Here is a 13,543-nt window from a genome sequence, read left to right as displayed (position 1 = left end):
GGTGTCTAAAGCATCTCCACACCTAAGTGAAAGTAACATACATCTCCCACACCTCCGTCCTTTCTTTCCCAGCAGCCCTTTGTATATAGCGGTCTTCTAAAAGAAAACAGAGAGATATAAATTCAGAGAAAAAAATCAGGCTGAAAACCCTTTCATAACTGACACTCCCACAGAAAGGTAAGAACAGAAGAAGAAAAGCCAGGACAAAACATCTCCAAGTGGTGCCAGGGAAATGGAGGAGGGAGACACATGCCTGCGTTTTCTATTGCTGAGCAACCAGGAAAAAACCCATATAATATATAACTAGTATGAGGCACTTGAGGTTTTGTTGTTTTGTTTTGGTTTCGTTTTTTTCCCTGTAGTTTTTGCTTTGAATTTAAAAACTGTAAAGTTGCAATGTATTTGCAGGAAACTTGAAAGCTGTGGCACAGATCTACAGAAGAAATACCTGCAGAATATAGTTTAGGAAGATATGTTTTTCAAAATTTCTGTGCAGAAAGTTAGAAAATTGTCTTGGTTTTATGATTTTTAGTTATCGGTATTCCACATTCTCAACATCATGTAGTGCACGGGGAGTTGAAGAGTTAATGCTCCAATTCTGGAGCATTCTATCCATTCCATATCTAGTGAGCAAAGGAAAAAAAGGATGAGTATACAAAGAATGGAAATAGTCCAAACAGCTCATCGAATTAATGATCTACAAATTCATCTAATATAATCCAGATTTCTCACCCTTCAAGCAGTGCTGGCAAGTGACATCCCACCCTGTACAGCTTGCAGGTTGCAATGACTGTAAGAGCTGTCTCATACCAAGACTGTGCTTGACCTCCTCTCCTTCCTTTTCTCTATATTTCCTCTATTTTTCCTGAATAGATAATGTCTGAGAACAAATCAGCTGCATTTATTCAATAGAAGATGCAGAGTTTTCTTCACCTCACCTAGTGTGTGTTGTGCATTCTGTAATTTGTACAGCATAACCCAGGCCTGAACTATATATCAGTACATTCTTTTGCATACCTGTACAACATAAGAAGATTAAATATATTTATTTAGGACATATTTCTTGTCTGAACTATTCTCCAACCTCTACAATAACAGACTGCGCAGCTTTTCCAAACAGTATTTTCCAAGCTCCACAGCCCGTTGAATCTATTTTTTGCCACAAAACGTAATATGAGTCATCAGTTGCAGCCTTGCCATTTCTACCACAGACACAGGGCAGTCGACATCTCTGTCTTCCAAGCAGTCTTTTATGTATTTTCATGCATTCCAATGTTATCATTATATGGTACCCCATTTTCTTCCTTTATTTACTTCCCTTCTGATCCTTTAAATTTTATAACCCCATTATTAATATCATTTTTTGCCCCAAATGAGACATGAGACTACGTCTTTCAGGAAGAATAGAACCTGTTGCAAGACACAGCTGAGCTGCCCAGCTATGGACTTTTCAAAGAGGAGAAAGGAGATTCTTCCTTGTTTATTGCAGTTCACATATGTGCTTCCCATTCTCAGCATGGAGTTTGCCTACTTCTCATCATTAATATAATTTTCTGATATATGTCTGTTACCCTTGATCAGCCACCAACTTCTATCTTAAAACTACAGAATATTAAAGAAGGACAGGCTACTACAAAGAGTAAACTTCACAGTCTACATGGGAAAATTGTCATTGCAGGACTTGCAAAATACATTGTAATCCCAGATGTCATATGTCGTAAGACAGAAAGGCAACCAGACAAACAGCTTTGTTCAGCTTTGTTCTGCCCTAATTATGGTACCTGAAGCTACTAGAACTATTTTTAATGAAACTATTGAAAAAAAAAACAACAACATAAGTTAGATTCAGATATACAGCACTGGAATTCAGGGGTGGAAAATTGGAGGGGAATGCTTATTGCTTGCTGCAGCATCATTCTTAGAAACCTGAATGCAAAATTAAAGAAATGGGTTCCATGAAGATCATTACTACTAATAATTCCTACTCTTGCAAGTACACAAGTGTCAGAAAACTCTCATGTGAGGAGTTGAAACTGAGACTGGAACTGACCAGCACAACCTGTAAATAGCATCTCTGGAAAAGATGAAAATCAAGACAGATCACTCAGGAAACTGATTTTTAAGCATTACTGGAAAGGCCAAAGCTGAGAAAGTGAAAAGGTGACAGGTAAGCTAGTAAGAAGGTTTTAATCATGGAATTTGGATATACCACAAAAAGGAAGAAAAAAAAAACAAACCAAAGAGGCTTTTGCAGTGCATGCAGTCATTCCCACTTCAGAGCCTGTTTGCACATAGACTTTCCCTGAGAGCACAGAGGCAGTTTGCCACAGAGAGAGGTGCCACTCAGCAGCTGTGCCTTTCCTGACATATATTCAGTGATTTGGAACAGGAGAGTCTGATTCACAAAAAAGCATGAATAATTTCAATTTCATAAAGCACAGACTGCTAAACACTGATTCATGACAAAACATCATTATCAATCATCAGCACTGTGATAGTGACTTAACGACCCAGTCAGAACCAGTATAGTTGTCTTTAATAAAGTCAGAAGGAGATGATGCAGCCTAGAAGTGCACAAGATCCTACTGAAAAAGAGGGGAGTGGAGAAAAAGATCAGGGAGGGAGTGACTTTGTGGCAAGTTTTGAAACATACACCATAAACTCTGTACTTTCCTCATGTAGATTTCAAGCAAGGCCTCAATAAATCCTACCAGTTAGCAGCAAGGTGATAACATATTGTTATCATACGTGGTCACATTGTCTTAAACCTTTTGTCAGAGGAGAAACTGTGTTCAAATCCATGTAGCCTACAGGATTGTTGCTTTACACAGCTGAAGTCCACAATGACAAAGAAGGAGAATGCTGACTTGGATGTAGGACAATGTCTTGCAGTGTAGCTGCTTTTGCACTAGAAGTCTTAATTAAAGTACCTACCTGATCAACGGTACGCTATACTCCCACTGTGTTCCAATAATTTAGTGGTGTGCATTCTTAAGGTCTTTTGGGAAGAACAAAAAAATTATTCTTAACCAGGTCATTTCTCATGTTCTGGTTGCTGGATGCAAAGCAAAAAATACTTAAAATTTAGAAAATGACTAATGGGGTTACTGTGAATTTTTGGCATTGGTGATTTTCTTATGATTAATGACTTTACTGTTTCCCCAACCTATAGTATCATAAATTATTACCACAAAGAGAAATATTATAAATCAGTCCCTCTGGGAGAATTAACAAGTAAACTATAGCAGCATAATATTAACATACCAGACATTCTGCACAGGCCATCACAAATCAGGCTGGAATTATTAGCTAAGATGTACTACCACATGAATGCACATCTATTGTCTCTGCTCCCACAATTTCATGTAACACTTTCAACAAAAGAATCTTCTTTGAATCAGGAGCAGGGAGCACTGAGAGATCGCTGGGAAAACAGTTCTGCCAAAGTTACCCCTGTCTTAACACTACTGAGGCTAGGGGAGAATTTACCTGAGGTTATTTCTGGCACTTTGTTGACATCAACAAATGATCATTCCATCTTTGAGGCAGATAAGCCAATATCTACCTTTTATGTAGCCTACATTCTAGGGTTTTTTTTGTTTGTTTGTTTTGGTTGTTTTGTTTTGTTTTGTTTTTGTAAAGCTTGCGCTGTGCCTTCATTTCTGCCTCCATTTCTACCAAAAAAAAAAAAAAGAAAAAAAAAGCCAAAAAAAAAAAACAAAAAACAACCCAACCCTGATTTTCTCTGTTTTTGGATACTGCATTCTGCAGTTAAAAAAACAAAACAAAACAAAACAAAACACACCTACACACATTTTTTTTGTGAGCTTAGTTCCACTACATTATTTACATTATTTAATCAGCTTGCTCCTGGACGTTCACTGTTTTTGTCAGAGTCTAGATGGTTTGAGCATGAGCACTGTCATGGAGCCATCTTCCAAGTGCTTCACAAACATTTTCATCCATTTTTTGTCTTTCCTCCATTCGCTGCAATTCTTCCTATTCTACAGCACAATTGTGTGGCCAATATTTAAAGTAAATTATTGTTGTTACAGCAATTAAACACAAAATTAACCAGTTTGGTCACTCTTCTTTTGCAAATGCATTTCAGAGACTGCTTTAATTTCCCCACATGCAAGAACAGCAGTTCTAGGTATTTCTGCTATTACCTAGAAGTATTTTTTCAAAGAAAATATATTAGATATTTTGCAATAGGTGGAAGTTAAGATTACTTCAAGAAAATGACAGCACTTTTCACAGAATGAAGTACCACATGTTTGTGATGAAAGCTTCAAAGAATGAAACCTCTGGAGCCACAAGTATAAAACAGAAATAAGTGCTTGGGAGTAGAAAGCGTTACCTTGTTACCTACAGCCAGAGCGCACGCTTATGTGAAAAATGCCTTTATCAGGACCTGTGCAACTACAGACAAAGGTGTTGAATGATGATCATTCTTCACGACCTCAGCAATCTTTTTGTGTGTGTGCGTGTTTCTGTCAGAGGCACCCTGAGCTCGTGTTCATAAGACAAATAGGATTTGCATTTCAGTTAACACAGAAAAGCTCACAAATACATGGGTGGAAGCAAGGGATTTTGCATCTTCTTGGTTTAGCTCACTTGGGATCTCATCTGTGCTCCTTAGCACAGAGTCACCAGTTTGTCAGTCAGGAATTTCTTCAGCATTCAGAGAATGTTTCCCCATTAATGTTCTTTAAACTATGAAGACTTGCCATAATTTTATCTAAAATCTACTTTTTTATCTTTTTCTGGGTGTCCACAACACCACCAAAAGTGCACTAACAGTACGGTTTAGAAATTTAAAGTATCTGTTACAGACTACTTAGCAAAAGTCCCCAGCTCTGGCAGACATTATTCAAAAGGACATCAGTCCTGAATGATGCACACAACTGGATACTCCAACTCTTCACCACCTCTTGAACTGATTTTTCAATGCAATGACTATACTTATTCATCAGTAAAAGTAAGTGTTTAGACCATGTATCTTTATGAGTTTATAGTCCTAGCTTAATTGGTGGTTACACTGGGAGAAAAACAGGGAAGCAACACACAGACTGGAGAGAGCAAATTCCTGAATAAACAGAAGGAGGTGATTTGCCACCTGTACTGGAGGCCTTTCTTCAGAGCCAAGAGCTGGTAGGCCTAGGAAGTAAAACTTCAGAGCATCACTATGCAGTTTATAACCAATGGCAAAAGAGAAAAGGAGGGGCCAAGGGTTTTACTTCGTTAGAGAAAGAAACACAGAGGCTGTGTAAGAGCGTTTTGAGGCCACCCTGAGCTACAGTTGAGGTAAGTGAATATATATAGCCTATTTCAAGACCTGTTTTCTCAGGAAATAATACTTGGAGACAGTTGGCTGGTTTTGATTGCTCTTGTAATTACACCTGGAGAGAATAGAATTGCAGGCACTGAAAATAACTCAGCTCTGCCAAGGTAATCACTGTTTGCACAGCTCTGTGGGTTGGTTAATCAGTTGACTTTGCTTGGAGGTATGTGATGGTGAGAGGGGTGAGATCTGATGAGAGAGGTCTCAGAGGCTGGTGTCTGTTTCCTGCAAGGGAGGCTGGACAATGGCAAAGTCCTTTTCATCCCTATTATGGTAGCAGGGGTGCTTGCAATTTTGTTGCCAGAAAACCAGAGACCAGACTGCTTCCAAACAATCTTCAGATGATGGGAACAAAGCATAGCTGAAAGACTGGCTTGCTCTCTGACCTCTCAGCATGTCAGAAGTGTCAGGCTGCAAATGGAGGCAGCATACACATCCACCACTGTGGTAGGTGACATTAGGATCCATTCAGGGCAGGTAGGAAATGCTGAGGTTGCAACCAACCTCTCTATCTCAAAATAGGCACTCAAAGTGGGTGTGTGCTATTGCTTGACTATATGATATTTCATGACTTTTCTTGTCCAGGATTGTCAGAAGTCCCTTCCAGTCTGTGTCCAGACACTTGGCTTGCATTGTCGTCACACTGTATCACCAGCACACAATTTCTTTTTGTTATTTAGAAAGGAAAGAAGGTATTCCCAAGGTGTGCTGAGACAGACAAAATTATTCCTTCCTAGGAAAGACTAAAAGTGATTCCTCTATGCATTATTAGCCATGTGAAACCCCAGACAGGCAGTCCTGGATACATGCTACAACCAAGGCCATCTGCAGTATCCCTGCACCACGGGGAGCAATGCAACTGAGTCTAGGCTAACGTTTATAGAAACAAATCCCTACTTCTTTTTATTCCACTGTATCATGTAGCTCATCTTGGAAAAGGGCTGATGTCCAGATGTGACAGAGATTTACTAGATAAGTAAGGATTGGCCTGTTTTTGAGGAAGTTAGAGGAATGGGAAGTATGACTGACCTGATAATTGTGGCAGATATTTCTTTTTACGGGGCTTGTTCCATAGTCAGTTGCATTTTGACTGAAGCAAATAGGTGGTGTTATTATGGCTTTGTTCTGTTTTCCATTTTGCTGATAGGTGCTGACGTGTACTGTACAACTAAACACAGTAAAATAAAAGCTGGATACATGCATAATTTGTCTGCCTCTGTACCTGAGAGAAGTAGGTTCATACTAGAGAGAAACATCAATGAAATTGTTTTCCCTTGTGGAACTCATTTTCACCAGAGCCAGACACGCTGCAAACCTGTCCATTTTGACAGAATAGCATTTACATGGGAAAATTTCCAGGAGCATCCCTTGAAACAAACCATTTCAATTCAAAATTTTAAAATGCTCTTTCAAGCAATTAAAAAATATACTAGTATTAGCGTATTTTCCTGCTGAGTTTTCTATTTGCTTATCAAAATACGATGTTTAAGAAGCAAAAACTGAAGCAGAACTTGTTTCCACTGAAATGATTGATGTCATTGCATGAATTTCCTGTAGAGAGAGTTTCAAACTTTTTGAAGGGAAGAAATGTTTCTAGCTCAGAAATAAGTTAAAATTTCAGGATTCCATAGTCTTCTCTGAGTCAGTTTTGTATCTCAGAGAGTGAAGCACAAGCAAATACTTATTCCTAAATGGAACAGGATCCACAAGATGGCCCTTGTTTGAAGTCTGTGTTTGATACTGTAGAAAAAAGATAGCTGGCATGAGTGTGCTCTGCCAGCTATTTAGGTATTCATCTCAGTACTCCCCTGTTGAGCCACATCTGATAAAGCAGATCTACACCTGGCATGGCTGTTGATGCACAAATAATCAGAAGCAAAATGACATGAATATGAGCATCTTAGTCCATAAAGTGCAGCATTCTGAGCAAAGCACATGTTGCTGCACTGCAGACAAGACTGATTGCAGGCGCTCCTGTAAATCACAAAAGTAAAAGCTTATGTTTCTGATTCTTTCATGCCAAGTACCAAGTATCAAAGTACAACATCTACATCAAGACAACATCTCAAGACAAGAGTGCCATGCTAAACAAAGAAAAACGTACCTGCCTGAGTTATCAGTTGACCCTGGCTACACTGCAGTATAGGCCTGATGAAGCTTTTCACTGGGAGGTTTTACACTTACAGCTGCTCTAAAGAAAATAATTCAGAATGGTGTTTTCAGAAAATAATTAGGCTGTGGGTTCTCATTTTCTTTCTCTCTAGGTGTCATATATGTTAGCCTATGTAAGAATTATGTAAGTACAGCTCTGTATGTCTTTGCTCAAAAGCCAAGCTGGACTAAGAGCAATTCCTTCGAGAACATTTCATTTATTTTATGTGCAGGGTGTTGTTTGAGCAGAAGGCTGCAATTAATGACTGCATTAATAGGCTTAGCACAAACAAAGTACATGTACTTTCCTCTCCATTTGCAGAGCAGCTGGTAGAAAAATTAACTGACCTTCTGTGATTCCTATGTATTGTCAGCGAGCACAGTATCAGTCTGTCACTTCCTTATGTCTTCTGAAAGCAAAGCAGATCTACTTATTTGTAGTCATTAGCTCCTGTTTGGAAGGCAAGGGTAAAACCAAGATCACATTGACAGTATTCTATACCTGATTGTCAGATTTCTGCAAACTTCAGGCTAAGTTTAACATTTAAAAAAATATGAAAGCTTAGAAGGAATTTAATGACTGTTGAGTTTAATCTTTGCAGATTCTTCTTTCAAGCAGAAGAAACAAGGCGTGAGCAGATATATTTGTTTAGTGAGAATCTGAGATTGTTTCTCAGCAACAACAACAGAATGAAGTAGAAAGTAGTTCTGTAGCAGCTCTTAAAGTAATGACTTCATCCAAAGTTTTGATCAAAACAGCAAATACTGCACAGAACACTTAGTATGTAAGTCAGTTTGAAGAGTGAAGTCCTGGTTCTGTTGTATGAGATCAAATGTTTTTGGTTTTTTTTTTATCATTCTTGTTTCTTGACATGTGTACATACTAATCAGGTAAGCAGATGATCCCAATTCAATCCAGCTGTGTGAAACTCTTCAGTAAATGGAGAATTAATTTTCCCTGGAGCTAATAAAAGCATTACTATGGAGAAAAAAAAAAAAAGAACAAATTTGAATGGCTTTCAGCAAGTATATTGAAACAGCACCAACATGTTTGCAGAAAAGGTAGCACCCACACACCAGCTCCTGGGATCACTTGGGTCACAGAAGAAGCTGATGTCTTACTGGGAAATGCTTATTTGAGTACAGACAATTTCCAAGTGGAGATCAAATGTTTAAAACTAAAAATGTCTGTCATGTACAATCACTTTGCTTTGTAGCTGCCAAAAAGAATGTATTTCTCTGTGATTTCTGCAAGACAAGGAAATAACCAGACTGTTAACTTTTGTAGTTGGTTGGCCTTGAGATATCAACTTGTTGTTTCTCCCAAACATTGTTAATTTGTGAATATTGTTTCCTGGAATAAAAGATGTATAAATCCATCATTTTCATTGAAGTGCAGGTCTCCTCAGCTGGGGCTGTGTTTACCTCCAGTGATGCTCGTGTGAATCAGGTTTTTTAACTCCTCCAAAATCATCTTATTTACAACAGTATGAAACCAGTACAACTGAGAAAAGGGCAGAACTCCCATTCAGGTGAGACATTCCCAGATCAGAAATGTTCCTCTGCCCTGTTGCTAAAATCTGAATGGAATGTCTTCAAAAATTCAAGTAAAGTAAAAATCTTTTTGCATGCCTCTAGATTTCTGAATTTCTAGGTTCCACCTATTTTGTATTTTCAAACTTTTCTAGTTTGCTGGAAGAGAATATCTAGATTTAGCTTTCTTTTTGTTTTCTTTTTGTTTGTGCATATTTCCTACTGCAATAATCCCTGGTTTGTGCTGATTCCTGAACCATACCTGAGAGAACTTCAAAATCTATAAGCTGTTTGTGAATTCTGATTTACCCAAACTTATGCAAGGAATTAGCAGGGCAGACAGCCAAGTTTCTGAGTCTAAGAACATCTCCTGGTACTGCTTCTTCTGCTTCTTTTATTGCTATTGTTGTAGCCAAAGCTCTGAACCAAAGGAAGCATCTGAAGTTAATGACCACAGTCTTGCACATCTACTAGCATGTGCCCACCTCAATAATGCTAGAGGAGGAGATATGCAACAGATAAGAAGACCAGGCCTGGACTCCCAGTATGTATAAGATTCTGTCAGAGGGATCATCTTAAATACAAAATGATAGATACAAAGTCTCTGATACATTCTTCATCTGTATCAGTGTGATTGCCATCCACTAAGGTTGAGTATATCTGGTCAACAAGAAATCACACTGTCATCACAGCCGTGTTCCCCCACGTGGGCAGACAAATTTCTCTTACAGAACTTGGCAGATGTTGTAGGAAGGTTTCACACCTGAACATTGTAGTAGAAATCACAGAGGTTTGGAAAATAAACTGAGCAACAGGAGGAAGGACATACTGGAAGTTGCTGCTCTGCTCTGGGAAGCAAGGCTGTGGTTTCATGACACAGGTTTCAGAATTTTCTGGGGAGCATGCAGACCTGCAAGCCATTGTCTGAGTGCAGTATTTGATGGAGGGAAATGAGCAGCAGCAGAACAAGGTTACCTTGAGTTGGTGTGGCAGCCAAGCACTCTGTGCTGTGAGACCACTCTCTAAGCATGCTGGATGGCAGGGACCATAGTAGTCACTCCATCTGCCCAGGCAAATACAGAATTCAAAAGTTTGGTTCTACTCAAAAAAATAAAATGTGAAGAGGGTGAATAAATGTGTGAAACAACATTCTCATTGCAGAGTGTGAACTGTACTGCTGCCATCATCTCAGGGGGCTGCACACAGGAGACAGAGCAAAGCTTGATAATCCAGAAGCTAGTAGCTATCCAAATGAGTCATTCTGCTTTTCTCATTCAACAGAGTTTAATCTTTGCCCTCTCTTGCTATTGCCGTTCTCTCCATGCCACTATTTCCTTCCCTCACCATCACACCAGCTGTTGGCCTGACCTGTATGCAAAGTTGCTCCACACCACAGACAGCAGCTCATTCCTCAGCATCCTCTACATCTGCCTTGTGCTGGCAGCCTGTACATTTTAATGCCTTCTGCATTCATTCAGCAGCTCATGCTATGTTTCACTTAGTCCCATGGAGATACTGAGATATGAGAAATAGTCTAAGTAGCATCCTCTAAAATCATACTTTTATCTGCAGTCGCATGGGATTTTAACTGACAGCTGGCACTGAAACAACCAGCAGTAGATTTTCTTAAAGATTTTTGAGCTAAAATTATCTATGTAGAATTGAAACAAGGCACATGGGACAAACCAATAAATGTCAGCAAGGTGAATATGAACTGCCAAGCAAGCCATTCATAGGTAGGAAGAACAAGAACATGTGAGCCTATGAATTATGAAGGGAACACACAGCTCCCCCTGGAAGGAAAATTCCTCTCTTTCCAGAAAGGCAAATGGATAAGCATTGGATCATGTTGTTACTTCAAGAAAAGGTTCTGAATCCTTCTCTGGAGATTTTCAGCACTCAGCTCTGGAAGACCCTGAGCAACCCGCTACAATTTGAGCCTGGCCCTGCTTTGGAGAGTTGACCAGACGAGGGTACCTCTGAGGTCCCTTTCAACCTAAATTATCCTAAGCTCAACCTGCCCAGTGGATGTCCAGTCACCCAACTACTTTACAACTCTGCAGATACTGAGCTGTTTACCACTTCTCAGAGCTGTGCCATCATTTCCCATGCCTGTATACAACAGTCTTTCTCCAAGTACTGATTCTACTCACCCCTGCACATTGTGCAGCAAGTTTCCACAGCAGAGGTCCATGTTCAACAGAAGGCCAGCATATTCAGGGCAATTTTTCTGCCATCATCTTCACTAGCTGAGATCTCAGAGCTCTGAGCACATTAACTCAGCAAGCACATCCCCAAGCACATTATCTGCAATGGCCATGGGGCAAGGAAATTCCCAGCTCACCTTGCTGTGTGTTTGGGCTGTCTCAAGGCCCAGTGGGCCACAGATGACAGTAGGAAGGCTGCTCTGTCAACTTATCCCTTTGCTTCAAGGCAGCCTCCTCTGCAGGACATATCCCAGAGAAAGACTGGTGTGCCTTGTGGCTTGTCAGAAAGCCAGAAAGTGATTCGTTCCTGCACAGAGCCTGAAGCCATTCTGGATGGCAGACAGCAGAAGAAAATGCCTTGCTTACCACTGCAGTTGCTGTCAGAAGCTACAGCACTGGCTAAACATGTCATAAAGTGTGAAGGTTATTTTCAGAGGTGAAGAAACAGATCTTATATACGCAATGAGATTTTTTAGCAATTTTTTCTTAATTAGGATTTGTTTCAGACCTTGAACACTTGAACGGAAGAAAGGAATAAAGGGTAAAACCAGAAAAATCACAGGTTTATAAGTAAATCAAAGAAGCAAACACAGGAAAGGTTAGGGTGGGGGCAGGAGGAGATGTTCCAGCTCTTTCAAGCAGGATCTTGCACTGTATTAATCCTTGTAGGCTTTTACATCAGCCAGCTTTTAAACTCCTTCTGTGATAATGATAAGCCACCTCTCTTGGCAGTGCACTGCATTGCCTCACTGCTCTCTCAGATCAGCTGGAAAAAGCAGAAGAAACCAAAAACCCAGGGTTTCTGGACACACAGCATGTTCTAAAAGGGCAAATCCTGGCACAGAAAGCAGTGCTGCCTGAGTGCTAAGCACAATACAGAGCTTCGAGATCACGGACAGCAATTAGCTGCTTACCCAAAGCACCATCAGTGCAGTTCATGTGCCACAGGCAGGGTGAGGTTCCAGCAGCTCCCACAGTGCCCAGCCCTTGGCCAAGCGGAGCAGCACTGCCTATAAAGCTTTTAGAGAGGGGGCTTCTAATTCACATCACAGTCCTGTGAATTCAGTCTCTTCCTATGAGCTGGCAATCATTTGAGTTTTTCTAGGAGCAGTCAGATAGTTAATGAATTTGTTGAAGACTATGCTGCATAAAAACGCATCCCACTTCAAAGGCCTTACTCCAGATTAATACTGCAATAGCTGAAAGCAGAGTTTAGTCCCTTGTTATTAACTCTAAAGGAAGATTAAGACTCAAGATGCAATTAGTTTCAGTTTGTGAAAAGGGCAGGACAGAACAAGCGTGCTTCCAGTGAAGTATTTTCCATAGGAGACCAAGGAACCAAAGCCCTTCTTTGTTGCTGTCTGGGCTAGAATGTCTCTCAAAGTTTTGTCTTAACCTCTAACAAACCAGTCATCAGACAGTCGATGTTTTTGAGTTTCAGGTTCAGTTTTATTTATGATAAACACCTCTTTAAAGGGCCTGGTTTAAAAACAATAATATTGATATGATTTTTTTTTTTTTTTTTTTTACCAATACAATGCATTCTCTTTCTGCTTTAGAATGTGTTCTCCTTACAAAGGCACACCAATATGAGGTATAAATATTTTTCCCCTGATACAGCTAATGCAATTCAAATCTTTTTGAGAAATAGAGCTGAGCCATTTTTCTAATCCTGTGTATCCCCTCAATCAGTGTGAGGAGGAGGAAGCATATGAGTCACTAGAAATATGTTTTCACCCTCCAGAGGAATTAGATTTACTAGGCCTAAAAGTGTACTCAGTTTCAATCTGGTGTCATGTTCTGGGCTGGCAATTTATTCAAAAAGTTGCCTAAGCTCAAACACTTTTCCAGTACCATAAGGACAAAATGACATAGACCTGTTCTTTGTTCCTATTAAAATTGTTTCACAGTGGTCATCTCTCTTCTCTCATCTGTATCAAATAAAAATAAGAAAAAAAAAAATGGAAATGTAAGTAAAATATTAATGATTTTGCTGCTATTGACCGGGTGGAGCTTTGGGAAGGGACAGGTTCTTACTACGGAGTTGTTAAATTTTCCACCACTGACAAATAACATATTTAGTTGGAACATCTACACATTACCATGGCCTGCATGTTATGTAATAATGTTTCATTTGCAATTCCTTCCGGAGGATATATCCTTTCTATTTATTTATTTGTTTATTTATTTATTTTGAGAACTGAACTGAACAGAGTAGCTTAAGAAGAAAGTAGAAATGCTGAGGGAAAAAAAAAAAAAAAAAAAAAAGAAAGGATATTTTGAAGAAGTTTTAGTTCAGCCATAGTAA

The sequence above is a fragment of the Tympanuchus pallidicinctus genome, unplaced genomic scaffold (assembly GCF_026119805.1).
Source record: "Tympanuchus pallidicinctus isolate F22 unplaced genomic scaffold, pur_lepc_1.0 scaffold8, whole genome shotgun sequence".
Lineage (NCBI taxonomy): Eukaryota > Metazoa > Chordata > Aves > Galliformes > Phasianidae > Tympanuchus > Tympanuchus pallidicinctus.
Note: the sequence above shows the minus strand (reverse complement) of the source record.